Source organism: Anser anser (genome assembly GCF_964211835.1).
Source record: "Anser anser genome assembly, chromosome: 26".
NCBI lineage: Eukaryota > Metazoa > Chordata > Aves > Anseriformes > Anatidae > Anser > Anser anser.
Window position 1 is genome coordinate 6,111,571 of NC_139747.1, and position 12,062 is coordinate 6,123,632.

The following is a 12,062-nucleotide window of genomic DNA, read 5'->3' on the forward strand; positions in this document are numbered from 1 at the left end:
ACCCTTCATCCACATCCTCTCCTTGATTGTGTGGCCTGTAGTAGACTCCAACCACAAAGTTTCCTTTATCAGCACTTCATTTGGGTCAACTGTCTGTCCTTTCCTCACAAGCCCTCCCTCCTGACCAATACGGCACTGTCTCTCCCAGTCTGGCCCAAAGAGGATGGTAGCTCATGTTTTTGCTGCAGTGCTGGAGGCAGAGGGACTGGTAAGTGAAGAACAGGGTTTCCTTAAGTTCCTGCTCTTGGTGTTACCCAAGGCAGCCTGTGCTTGTGTGCAGGACCCTGTGAAGGCAGGAAGGCTCCCTGCAACATCTCCACCACAGCTTTTCACCTGTCTCCCCACTTCTCAGCAACTGAGGTTGTGTTGTTTGCATTGCTTTGATTTCCCTACACTTACTTGCAGGGAATTTTCCAGGGAAAGCTGTTGCATCTCAAATTTTCCTTTCCCAGCAGAGCTAGGGCCTGGTAAGGCAGTGCTTTCAGCAAAGTCAAACTGCTGGCTGACACCTTTCAGCTTCAGAGGCCTCATGCACCTGATTGCAGTGGTTGGGCAAAGGAGACGTACTCCTCATTTTGGTACAGAGAGCAGGACTGAGGGACGTGCTGTGTGCCTGAGGAAAGGCTCAGCAATGGAGGACATAAAGCTGAGTGTTTTGTTTTTGTAGCATGTCCTGTGCTATAGAAGTATTAGCAGAAAGCCAGTTAGATGGCCTGGATCTGCTCCTGCCTCCCACCATCATCGTGACCCTGTAGCTGATGGGAAGAGCAGCCTCTCTCCAGTGCCACCGTTTGGACAAGAAACCTTTTCAGCCCTACCTGTCCAGCGTTCTAGTCATCATTCCCTGACACGGGAAAAGCAGCAGCTGCCCCAATCCTTCTTGGGCGATTTAGTTACCAGTAACAGCAAAGTTTCTACAGTTTAAGGCCTGAGTTCTTCCTGATATGAAAGTGGAGTTCCAGCCTCAGCCACTGGATGGAGCAGGAGGAAAAGATGTGGTTTGATTACAACTGCATTCCTCAGAAGCAACGTTAGGGTAGGACCCTGCTGAGCCAACCGTGGCAGCAGTCCCCTGCTCCCCAGACAGAGCAGCTGTGGAACTGCCATGCCATCAGCTGTTTTCTGCACTGACTCCAACCACCCCAAAAATGGCAAAAGAATAAACTTCTGGAGACTGGCGTCTATTCATAAGCACAGCTGTAGTACCCTGGAGGCCCAGGGCACTTGTAAAAGCAACAATCTTGAGGGAATAAGTGACTTTTGCAGGCGGTAAAAACCCTGTAGGGCTTTTTTGTCCCAAAATAACTCAGGGTCTGGAGCAGAAGAGTCTTACCCTCTTCTTCGTTGGCTCCAGCTGGGCCAGACTAAAATGGAGAGGCTGTAAAAGTCGAGTCATGCTCCATGATGTGTATTCCTAGCAGCAAAAGCCTCATAACAAAGCTTTAATGACTGCTGTAAACAAATCAGTACTTCCAGCTATATGTCCAAAATGAAGGAGGCAGAAGGAACCATGCGGATTTTTAACATCCAAATGAATTATTACTGCTATGGCAATAGCAATGTGTGGAGCATTTGATTATCCTCAGCTATTAGTGATGTTGGCAAGGACAGATCTTCATGCTTTGTATTTAACTGGAAATTAAGAGAACACATCATTTGGCGACAGGAACTTTTACAAATGGCTGTTCCCCATTCGATCAACTCCCAAACTACTAAATCACTGACAGGACATTGGGAAACTTGATTTATGACTGCAGGTGGGCGTTTGCCAGAGGATGCATTCCCAAAAAGTTCCCTGGTAGATGAAGGTGTGCTGGGATCCTTCTTCTCCTGGAAGAATACTAGACAATCTTACTAGGGAGATGGGAAAAATGACTTACAAAAGAAAGCTGGTCATCCACCCACATGCCAGCAGCTGCCTGCTGCACTGCCAGTGCTTTTCCACCTGCCTGTGTGCACAGCGCCAGGGCTGTGGGAAGCTTCGACGTGAAGCTTCCAAACATGGGGGATGTCTCTGAGCTGCAAGCAAGTGCTGGAGATGGGTGGAAAGTTGAGAAGAGTAGAAAGGGAAGCATTCCTATTTGAGTGCTGCAGCTGCCATGATGGACTTGAAACCTCATTGGTCATGTCCACAGGACTGCTGAGCTGCTCAGCAGGTTTCCGGGTGGGATGTGCTGACTGCTCCGGACCTACAACACGGGTGGCATAGCAACAGGGATCTTCCCTGGCTGCAAGGTTAAAAATAGAGCTGGGGAGTACTGAGCTCACAGTTTTCTGGGGTTGCTGGTACTGCTGCTCCCTGCACGCTGGCTGGCCGCAAGCCTCACACCTAGGCTCGACTCGGTGGGCTCACCCATGGCAGTGGGTTTGCCAGGTTTCCATGTGGGCTTTTCTGCATGCATGCGCGGTCACCAAGTGTCTGGGGACCCTGCTGCAGTGGCTAAGATGGTTGATGCAGCACAATCAGGGTCTCTACTCGATGGACAAATGACCCTTAAATTAAAAATTATCTGGTAGTTTCTGCATGCCACTGCAGATACTACAGGAACATTTATTAGCTCACTGGTACTATTCTTATGCAAACAAGTGTAGTTTTTCTTAGTAATAAAAAGTGATTTAATACCTGCTCAGCTTCTGACAGTAACTAGGAAGGTGCTTGGATTGGGTTTGCACTGCAGATTCTTTTTGGAGACAGGCAAGGTTCAGCCTCTCTGCTTTTTCCTTCCAGAATATGCTGTCTGCCTTTAGCCTGGTTTGTTATTGCTGCAAAGCTACTTTTGTTTGGCTTTTCTCATACCTGGGGGCAAAAGGAAGAGATTTAAACCTTGGAAGAGGTAAATAGTTTGATTTCTCTACGGTCTTGTTGGGAACGCCTGTTCCTGAGCAGCCTTCCTGGGCCGCAGCTCGGCAATCTGTCTGCAAAGGCTGTAACACAGATTGCACTAACACAGGTTGGAAATCTTTTTTCCCCTTGGACCCTGGTTAGCAAGTGCAGCTCTGAGCAGGGGGGGGCAGAGGGCAAAGGATCATCCAGCAGGGTTTCAGAGCTCGGGATGGCTCTGCTGACATCTCCCTTTGCAGACACCTGGCTCATTTGTTATGAGCAGTAATGATCTGACCTTTCATACTCTCATCTCTCATGCTTTATCACTAAGTATAGAGTTTGCACTATAAAATCCAGGATTTCATGGACCCTGTAATGACTGCAAAATCAAATATAAAAATAACTCCTCAAATGCAGCAATGTGTAAATCACTTATAGCACAGCCACAGCATGGACTCACGCTTCCAGCTGTGGAAAAGTCCTCAAGGTCCCAACAGCAATCAAGTTAAGATTGCAGGGTTGGAAGGATTTGAGGGATGTTATGGGCTATAAATCCTCTGAGACTGTTCAAGACAGCAGCAGCCATGTTAGCAAGGCATGGTGGTGGTTGCTGGCTGTGCCCACATGCGCCTCACGTTGTTCTTGGCAGCTTTCTCTTACAATGAAAGGGAAAGAAATGTGCAGGCCGGTCCAGATACAACCACCAGCTACAGCCCCCGGGAGTTGCAGCAGTGATCGTTTCTGACCATAGGAACCTGCTATGGAGATGCTAGCGCCCATGACGGACTGGCTGGGATGGAGGCTTGTTAATTCACCTCAATTTATTTTGTAATGTAAGAGTCTTAGCAGCTTCAAACAATCATTTCAAACTAGGTTGCTGGTTGTAAATGAGGGGTTACAGCAGTGCTGAGCTCCCACAGCTTTGTTTGCATGGGGAAGAACAGGATAGGCCTGGTGTATACACATGACCTGAATCTGAGTGGGCAAACTCAGTGATTTGCCACAACCCAGGCAAAAACAAAAAAGTCCTTGTGTAGGTTGCCAGCTGTACTGGTGTTTTCAGAGGCAGTAATGCCCTGGAAGGTGCTATGGGTGGCCTGTGCCTTTACAGAGCAGGGAAGAAAAGAAGATAGTTTGAAGAGCAGGAGAGCTCACTTTGCCACTCTTCTTGGCATGCACAGAGCATGGTGCAGTCCTCAGGGAGGACTTTGTTGACAGGTCTCTGACCAGAGCTGCTCTGGAGAGCATTACCTCTGTGTACTCCATCCCCTGAGCGTGCTGTGTGACGCAGATGTCCCTGGACATGTGCCCAGTGTGCCTCTGCTGCCTTTTTTGTGTTGCTGATGAAATCCTGGTGTGGATAGTGTCTGCCACCACTGTCTGGATGTCAAACAATGCTTTATCTGGGGGATTTGGAGGCAGAGGTGGTAACACTGATAATGTTAGTGCTGCAAGACAAAGTCGTAACACAACCCCATCTAACACGGACTTGTCTCTGGAGGTGAGGCTGAAAAGTTATAGCTATGGTACGATTTAGACATGGGCATCAGTTGCAGCCCTTTCAGATTTGTGTGTCTTGCTGGAAGGCAGCAGGACAGTTTTTTTTTTTTATATCACACACAAGTTTTGTTTTCTTCTCAAGGCTGAGGTACCAGAAATGTCATCCAAGGAGACCAACTCCTCTTTGGGTTATGGATTCCTAAATTCCTCAATTTAAATGCAAATTTGCAGGCATTTGATTAAGCTGTGCATCAGAGAAGCTTTTGTACTGTCAACAGCTTGTGATAATCAACTGTGCATCCCTCAATACAGATATTATCTGCTGTTGTGATATCATGGCTGCGTGCTTCCACAAAAAGAAGAGTGGTTCAGAACAAGACATCTTTTCCCTCTTTCTCCTTTCACCTCTGTTTAAAATTGCTCTCATTTCCTCCCTGAAACCTTTTTAATCAGTCTGGACAGCACAACAATAAACAGGAATAATGTTTTTGGAAGTGCTTTGCATGGTAATGCTCTTAAGAGCCTGAAATGCTGCTATTCAGAACGACTGTGCCTTCAGGAAGGGCTTGACACTTCAGTCTTCTGTAACCAGAGTATTTTTTCATTGTTGGAAAGCAGCTTATAGGAAAAGGAAGAGGGGAAAGTAGGATCAGCATATCCTGTTCCTGTTGTACACTAGTTGTGGCATGGGAAGCTGTTCCTAGTGGGGATCTTGACCCTGTGAGATCTCCCAGGATGAAGTCCTGAGCAACCTGATCTCACGCAGTGAGACCAGAGGTCCCACCAGGACATCCTAGACCCTTCTGTGACACTTCCCTGCTTATCAAATTGCTCAAATTAATAATATTTGACTTTTAATCAAATACATTAGAGTCATCACCACACTTGAACATCCTATTTAGCAATAATTGCTCTCACCCACTCCCATCCCTTCTCAGGTGTTTGTGTCTTGCTGATGCAAAGTCCTTTCCATGTGTTTACTTGGCTGCCCCAAATGCACCACGAATATGAAAACTGCTGTTAATCCTCATTTCACACTTGCAATTGGATTGGGTTGATTTTTGAATTAGCATTGCAGGTTCTTAAATATTTCATTAGCTAGTGCTTGATTCATTTAGTTCAGTAATAAAAAGTAATTGCTTGTCTAAACAACCAGGCCACATCAAGGCAGTGTCTGTAATTCTGCACCAAGTAGCCCCATTTGTGGCAGGGAAACCAAAATTTACTGCAGTCTGCACAGAAATTGATCATGAAGTCAGATGAAAAACACAAAGAACCCACTTTCTTTCATGTACTTGAAACTTAACTTGCTTCTCATTAAGCTCTAACTTTGTCGTAATGATGTTAGACCTGTTAGACTGATTCTATCGAAACCCTAGTTTACATATTGGTTCATAGCTGCAAGCAATTAACTATCCTTAATTTTCATTTTCTGGGAATATTTTTGACTCATGCATTAAGCAAACATTTATGCAAAGCAGTGTGGAATGCATAAATGTTAATTAAGTTTATCTTGTGTCTTTGCCATAGCAAATAATCAGATTGATGGTTTCACTGAAGTCTGCAAAACCTGTCGTGGTGGTTGTCAACAGCTATAAAAAGACACAAGCATAGAGGTGAAAACGAGATGGGTATCCACTTTGGTGTGCTCTTGCTTGGTCCTGCTTTCACTGGTGTATCTTGGCTTGACCTGTCTTGTCTCAGCTGCAGATCTGGGTTTTTGCCCTGACAGAGAGACCAGAAGGTTTTGCAGGCGTAGCATCGACTCTGCCAATGTGTTTTGCTTGCTGTGTGAGGATGTGATGGCATGCAACAAGCAGCAGAGGCCTCAGCTGGGGAAGAAGGATACTGATAGAGAAGAGCTCTGCAGTATTCAAATGGCTTCAAATGCAGGTAACAATCCCTTTATCTGTCTCCTCTACTCCTTTGTAAAATAGCTATCTTAAATTCTCCCCAGAGTCTTGACCCTGACACAAACCCACTAGGTAACTTCTGATTTATTTTTTTTATTTTATTTTTTTCATATCTGATTGCAGGGGGAAGAAATGAGCAAACTGGGACAGACCAGGGCATGAGAAATTTGGATTTGCCCATATGATTTCTGCAGCAGATCACTGCTAAAATGAGAATATTTTATAACGAAGCACATTCCCATATAGTCTGTGCAAGTGCATTTAGGTACTGGCATGAAGCTTTCTGGGAAAGGTGATGCATTGATGCTGACCCCTTGTTTGAATCAAACAAACTGAATCTCACTGAAAATTGGGATTTGCTCTCGGGTTCCTGCTATGGGGAAGCTTGGCTGAGAGCAGATGCCTGCACAAAGCACAGCACAGCAGCAGCACATCACACTGTTCTTTCTCTCCCTTTTTCATGATAAAATAATCCATGAAAATAAACAGGGCTTAAAAGGCATATGGGGCAGGGCCTTTGGTAGCAATGTCAGTCAGCTGTGCCTTGACAATTCTTAGAGATTAAAAACCGCAGATTTCAGCTAACAAGAGCTGATAGCAAAGGTTAGCTGGTTTGGGGGTTTTGCTCTGGGAGCTGAAGCATGCTTGGTTGTTTCTTACCTTCACACTTTCTCTCCCACCAGGGTGGTGAGTCCTTGGGAAGTTGAGAACTGTGCTGCCCCTGTGGGTTTGGGAAATCAAAACTAGAAAGTTGAGCCAAGCATGTTAGCTGCTTTGTCAAGGGAATTGCTCTGTGTCACAGCCAGCTGAATAGGTAGAAGTGCTGGTGCACCATGCTCATGTCACATGCCTGTTTCAGCCCCACACAGAGCAGTGAGCAGCCAGTGAGTCCTTGCTCCAAGGAGCAAATTAAACCTTTCCCCAGCTTTGTCTATCAGTGACATGTGGCTGGTCCTGGCTTTCTGGATGACTGGTATTTGAATGCTGTCCTTTTTCTTGCTGTAGTTTAGAATTTCTGAGCACACCCCTAACACTGAAGCTCTTTCTACACCTACTGGCTGGCTTTTACCTATTTTTGGCTTTGATACACTTTGTCCTTTCTCCTTCTGCTCCCACAATGCTAGTCACTGCCTTCCATAACTGTGGATGCATTTACCAGTTTCAAGTCTCACAAAAGAAACATGTATTTATGAAAATCCATTTGGACTTAAACCCAATGATCAGAGAGAGACCATTTGGTACAGGAGGACTGGACTTTTCTTTATAGAGATGCTACTATAGGAAGAACCTCACACGAAGCTCCTATTAGTTACACTGCACACCAAATACCGAAAACCCTATGCACGTTGCAGTCCAGCTTGTCCCTTCACTCCTTTCCTGGGCCCAGACATATCATGTTGCACTGAAACCAGAGGCGTATTTTCTGCAATGGAAAGTTTAAGAGCAGAGACACCCGAGAGTCATCTCTTATCCTCAGCAGCTGTTGGGATTCACTGTACAGGGGATTCCCCCTGTACTCAGCTCTGGTGAGGCCGCACCTCGAGTACTGTGTTCAGTTTTGGGCCTCTCACTACATGAAGGACATGGAGGTGCTCGAGAGAGTCCAGAGAAGGGCGATGAAGCTGGTGCGGGGTCTGGAGAACAAGTCTTAGGAGGAGCGGCTGAGGGAGCTGGGGTTGTTCAGCCTGGAGAAGAGGAGGCTCAGGGGCGACCTTATTGCTCTCTATAGGTACCTTAAAGGAAGCTGTAGCGAGGTGGGGGTTGGTCTGTTCTCCCACGTGCCTGGTGACAGGACGAGGGGGAATGGGCTAAAGTTGCGCCAGGGGAGGTTTAGGTTGGATGTTAGGAAGAACTTCTTTACTGAAAGGGTTGTTAGGCATTGGAACGGGCTGCCCAGGGAAGTGGTTGAGTCGCCATCCCTGGAGGTCTTTAAAAGACGTTTAGATGTAGCCCTTAGTGATATGGTTTAGTGGAGGTCTTGTTAGTGTTAAGTCAGAGGTTGGACTAGATGATCTTGGAGGTCTCTTCCAACCTAGACGATTCTGTGATTCTGTGATTCTGTGATTCTGTCCCTTCTCTGGGGTGCCACAATGATCACATTTAACTGATAAGTGTGATTTAGCCTTCAACAGAGATGTTATTTTGAATGGATAAGCCGTGAGAAAAGGGGCTATTTGGGTGTTAAGCTTTTCATTAAAACTGCTGTGTTAATTATGCAGCTGGAGACATGTTTGAGGGGCAGGATGGTATGATTAGAATAATGGAATCATAGAGTATCCTGATTGGAAGGGACCCACAAGGATCACTGAGTCCAACTCCTGGCACCACACAGGTCTACCCAAAATTTTAGACCATGTGACTACGTGCACAGTCCAAATGCTTCTTAAACTCTGACAGGCTTGGTGCCGTGACTACATCCCTGGGGAACCTGTGCCAGTGCGCGACAACCCTCTCAGTGAAGAACCTCTTCCTGATAACCAGCCTGAACCTCCCCTGCCTCAGCTTGACACCATTCCCTCGGGTCCTATCACTGGTGATTAAGGAGAATAGATCGGCGCCTGCCCCTCCACTCCCCCTCATGAGGAAGCTGTAGACTGCGATGAGGCCTCCCTTCAGCCTCCTCTTTTCCGGGCTGAACAGGCCAAGTGACCTAAGCCGCTCCTCCTAGGTCTTCCCCTCTAGACCCTTCACCATCTTCGTCGCCCTCCTCTGGACACTCCCCAATAGTTTCACATCCTTTTTGTACTGTGCTGCCCAGAACTGCACACAGTGCTCAAGGTGAGGCTGCACCAGAGCAGTGCGGGACAACCACTTCCCTCGACCGAATAGCAATGCCGTGCTTGATGCACCCCAGGATACAGTTGGCCCTCCTGGCTGCCAGGGCACACTGCTGGCATGTTCAGCTTGCTATTAACCAGAACCCCCATGTCTCTCCGTGGGGCTGCTCTCCAGTGTCTCGTCCCCCAGTCTGTATGCATAGCCAGGGTTGCCCCGTCCCAGGTGCAGAATCCAGCACTTGCTCTTGTTAAACTTCATGTGGTTGGTGATTGCCCAATTAGCAGATTATTAACAGATTCCTGAAGCCTGAAAGGTGTGTTTTTGGTTTTGTTTTGTTTTTGTTGTTTGTTTGTTTTCTTTTTATTGGGAGGGGGGTAATTATTATTTTTAATAGCAGGCAAAAGGTAGGAGCTCTTGTGCTGGGTACTTTGGCTGTGTGGTCTTTCAGGGGTGCTCAGGCTAGGGCACAGGAAACTTAAAAAAGTTACATAACACCCTGCATAAATACACAGCAAATAGCAGACGCTGTGCTTCTTCCATCCCAGTCGCTACCCATTGGCAGATGTGGTGTGGTTGGATAGGCCAAGCAGTGACTGCATCCCTTGAGGGATGGCAAAATAAAAATACTAAGAAAGATAAGTAGTGGATGGGCAGCCTTTTGCTTGTCTGCTGTGTATCCTGTTGCAAGCACTATGAACAACAAGGATTTATATCAGCTGCTTTGCTTTGACTTCCACATTTCAAAAGCTGTCTAATTTTTCTGGCAAGCAGAATCTAGCATGGCCTTTGCTGTTTTTTATTTCAGGCTGGTGGGATAGAAATGGTTACACAGGGAACATTGTGTTAGTGATGTATTTTGGAGCAATTGAGTAGACATCAAGGTATGTAAGGAGGCAAGAAAGGAAACCAGAGTTTATTTCAATCCTGGGGGATGGGGTGGAAGGGGAAGCAGGGAGGGGGAAGGTAATGGCTTTCAGAACTCCCTTCTGCAATAGTTTTGGCTTGGAGTGCACTGTAACTGGTTTTTTGCAGTTCCCCTTAATGATGGCAGGAATTATCTGTATGCCTCCAAGTAGGAGATAGCAGAGGATGTGTGCAGACCTGGTGAGTGATTCTCTCCAGATGCTGTTATTTTGCATTTCAGAGAGTCAGGAAAGAGACAAAGAAACTCTCTGGCTTTGCAATTGAATTTCTAATCAAAGATCTGAAAGCAAAACAGAAAAACAAGCTTAATAAAATAGCAAAAGTCTCTGTATTATAGCTGGCCTCTTTGAAGGGAAAGCTGGAAATATTGAAGAGACTTGGCTCATGATATGCGTAGATATCCCACCCCCAAGTCCAGGCAGGGCTGTCTCTTTCTGGGCTTTTCAGTATTCATAAGACTTTTCTGTGACTTTTGCGCAGAGAGAACATCCCAAGGTTGGTGTAACGAGCATGTCATAAGCGTGTTCCTGATGCATCTCATAAGCATGAACACAGACCTGGCCCAAACATCCCATCCCGCAGGTTGGACTAGATCCTAGATGTGAAAATACTCATCCCTGTTCCTGCCCTCACCAATAAAACAACTTGGCATTTGAAGGGGGGGAAAAACTCTTGGCTTGGACATGTTGTACCCATTTACCCAGAGCATTTTGGTTTTCCTGCATTGGCCTCCATCTGGTAAAAGCATCCCCTGGACATGTTCCCACCAGGCTGGCTCCACTGTGGTCAATGGCACTGTTTATTACAGGTGGGAATTTTGCCCACTTTTTTTCAAGAGATACTTTACAGGATGCACAAGAAGCATTTCAGGCTGTGTACTGTCAACTTAAATTGAGGTCTATGTGTGCACACTTGGTTTTTTTCCCATGTTTCAAGCTGTGCATTGCTTGTGAGAAGACAGTTATCATTTCTCTGCACATCTCATGATCACTGCATCCTTGGGACATCAGACATGGAAGAGAAAAGGGCAAAATGGTTATTCTTCTACATATTATATTATATCTGAATGCTGACTTCTGTAGCCTCCCAGGCTGATACAAACTTGTGTGTGCGTGGATGGCATGTATAGACCAGATCTCTGCTTGCCTTACTTGGCTCTCTAGTGCACTTCAAGACATTTGGTTTTGCCTTGACTTTGAGTTTGGGTTAGCAGCTGGGAGAAAATCAGAGTTTGGCTCAGGTTTGTAGCACCTACTCGTATTGGCAGTACAGCTCCTGTGGTGTTTGTGGAAAAGCTTTATAGTTCAACCCTTGAGTTAAAACCCTTGGCATCACCCATACCTCTGATCACTGCTACCTGGGGCTTGCGTTCTTTGCAAAACCAAATTCCCAGGCAGTCCTGTGCCTTTCCCCTGTTCTAAGTCACAGGGTTACAGGAGGCAGTGGCAAGGGAATGTGTCTTAAGGCAACAACAACAGCCAGAAGTGGAAGTTTAAGCTGGAAAAAAAAATAAATAAAGCATATTCCAGCACGTGCACAAAACACACAGCAGTTTGTAATGCTGCATAGTTGCAGTGGTCGGAAAGAGCATGGAAGTGGCTGGAAGAGCTGTTCCTCACAGTGGCCCTTGTGAGGATTTAGGGTAAAGGTGAACATGGTGATTCCTGTCAATCCTTTGCAGCTCCATTCATTTAATTTCTGCTGGTGACATTGCTTGACTATGTGTATTTTATCTCCAAAAACTACTCAAGCTTGGTATTTATTAATAACTGTATCTTCCAAGAGACAGTTTGGAGGCTGAATTGTTGAAAAGCTCCAAATCTCTGCTTTATTCTCTATATCTCTGCTTTACTCCCAAAAATTGCTGTGTTCTCAGCAGGGTCTGATGTTTGGCTACTTTAAAATGAATGAGCCATTTCCTTGCTCTGTACAAATCAGTCACGCATTCTTGCATCATTTCTGTTTTGCAGTTAACACACCTTAGGAGTCTGATTTCTGCACCAAAAAGTGCAAGATTATACCAGCAGCTCCTGAGCAGGAAGGAGCAGTCAATGTAACAGCCCTCAAACTTGTGGGTTAGTTCCCAACAAACCAAGTTTGCCAACTTCTCATTTAATTTAATT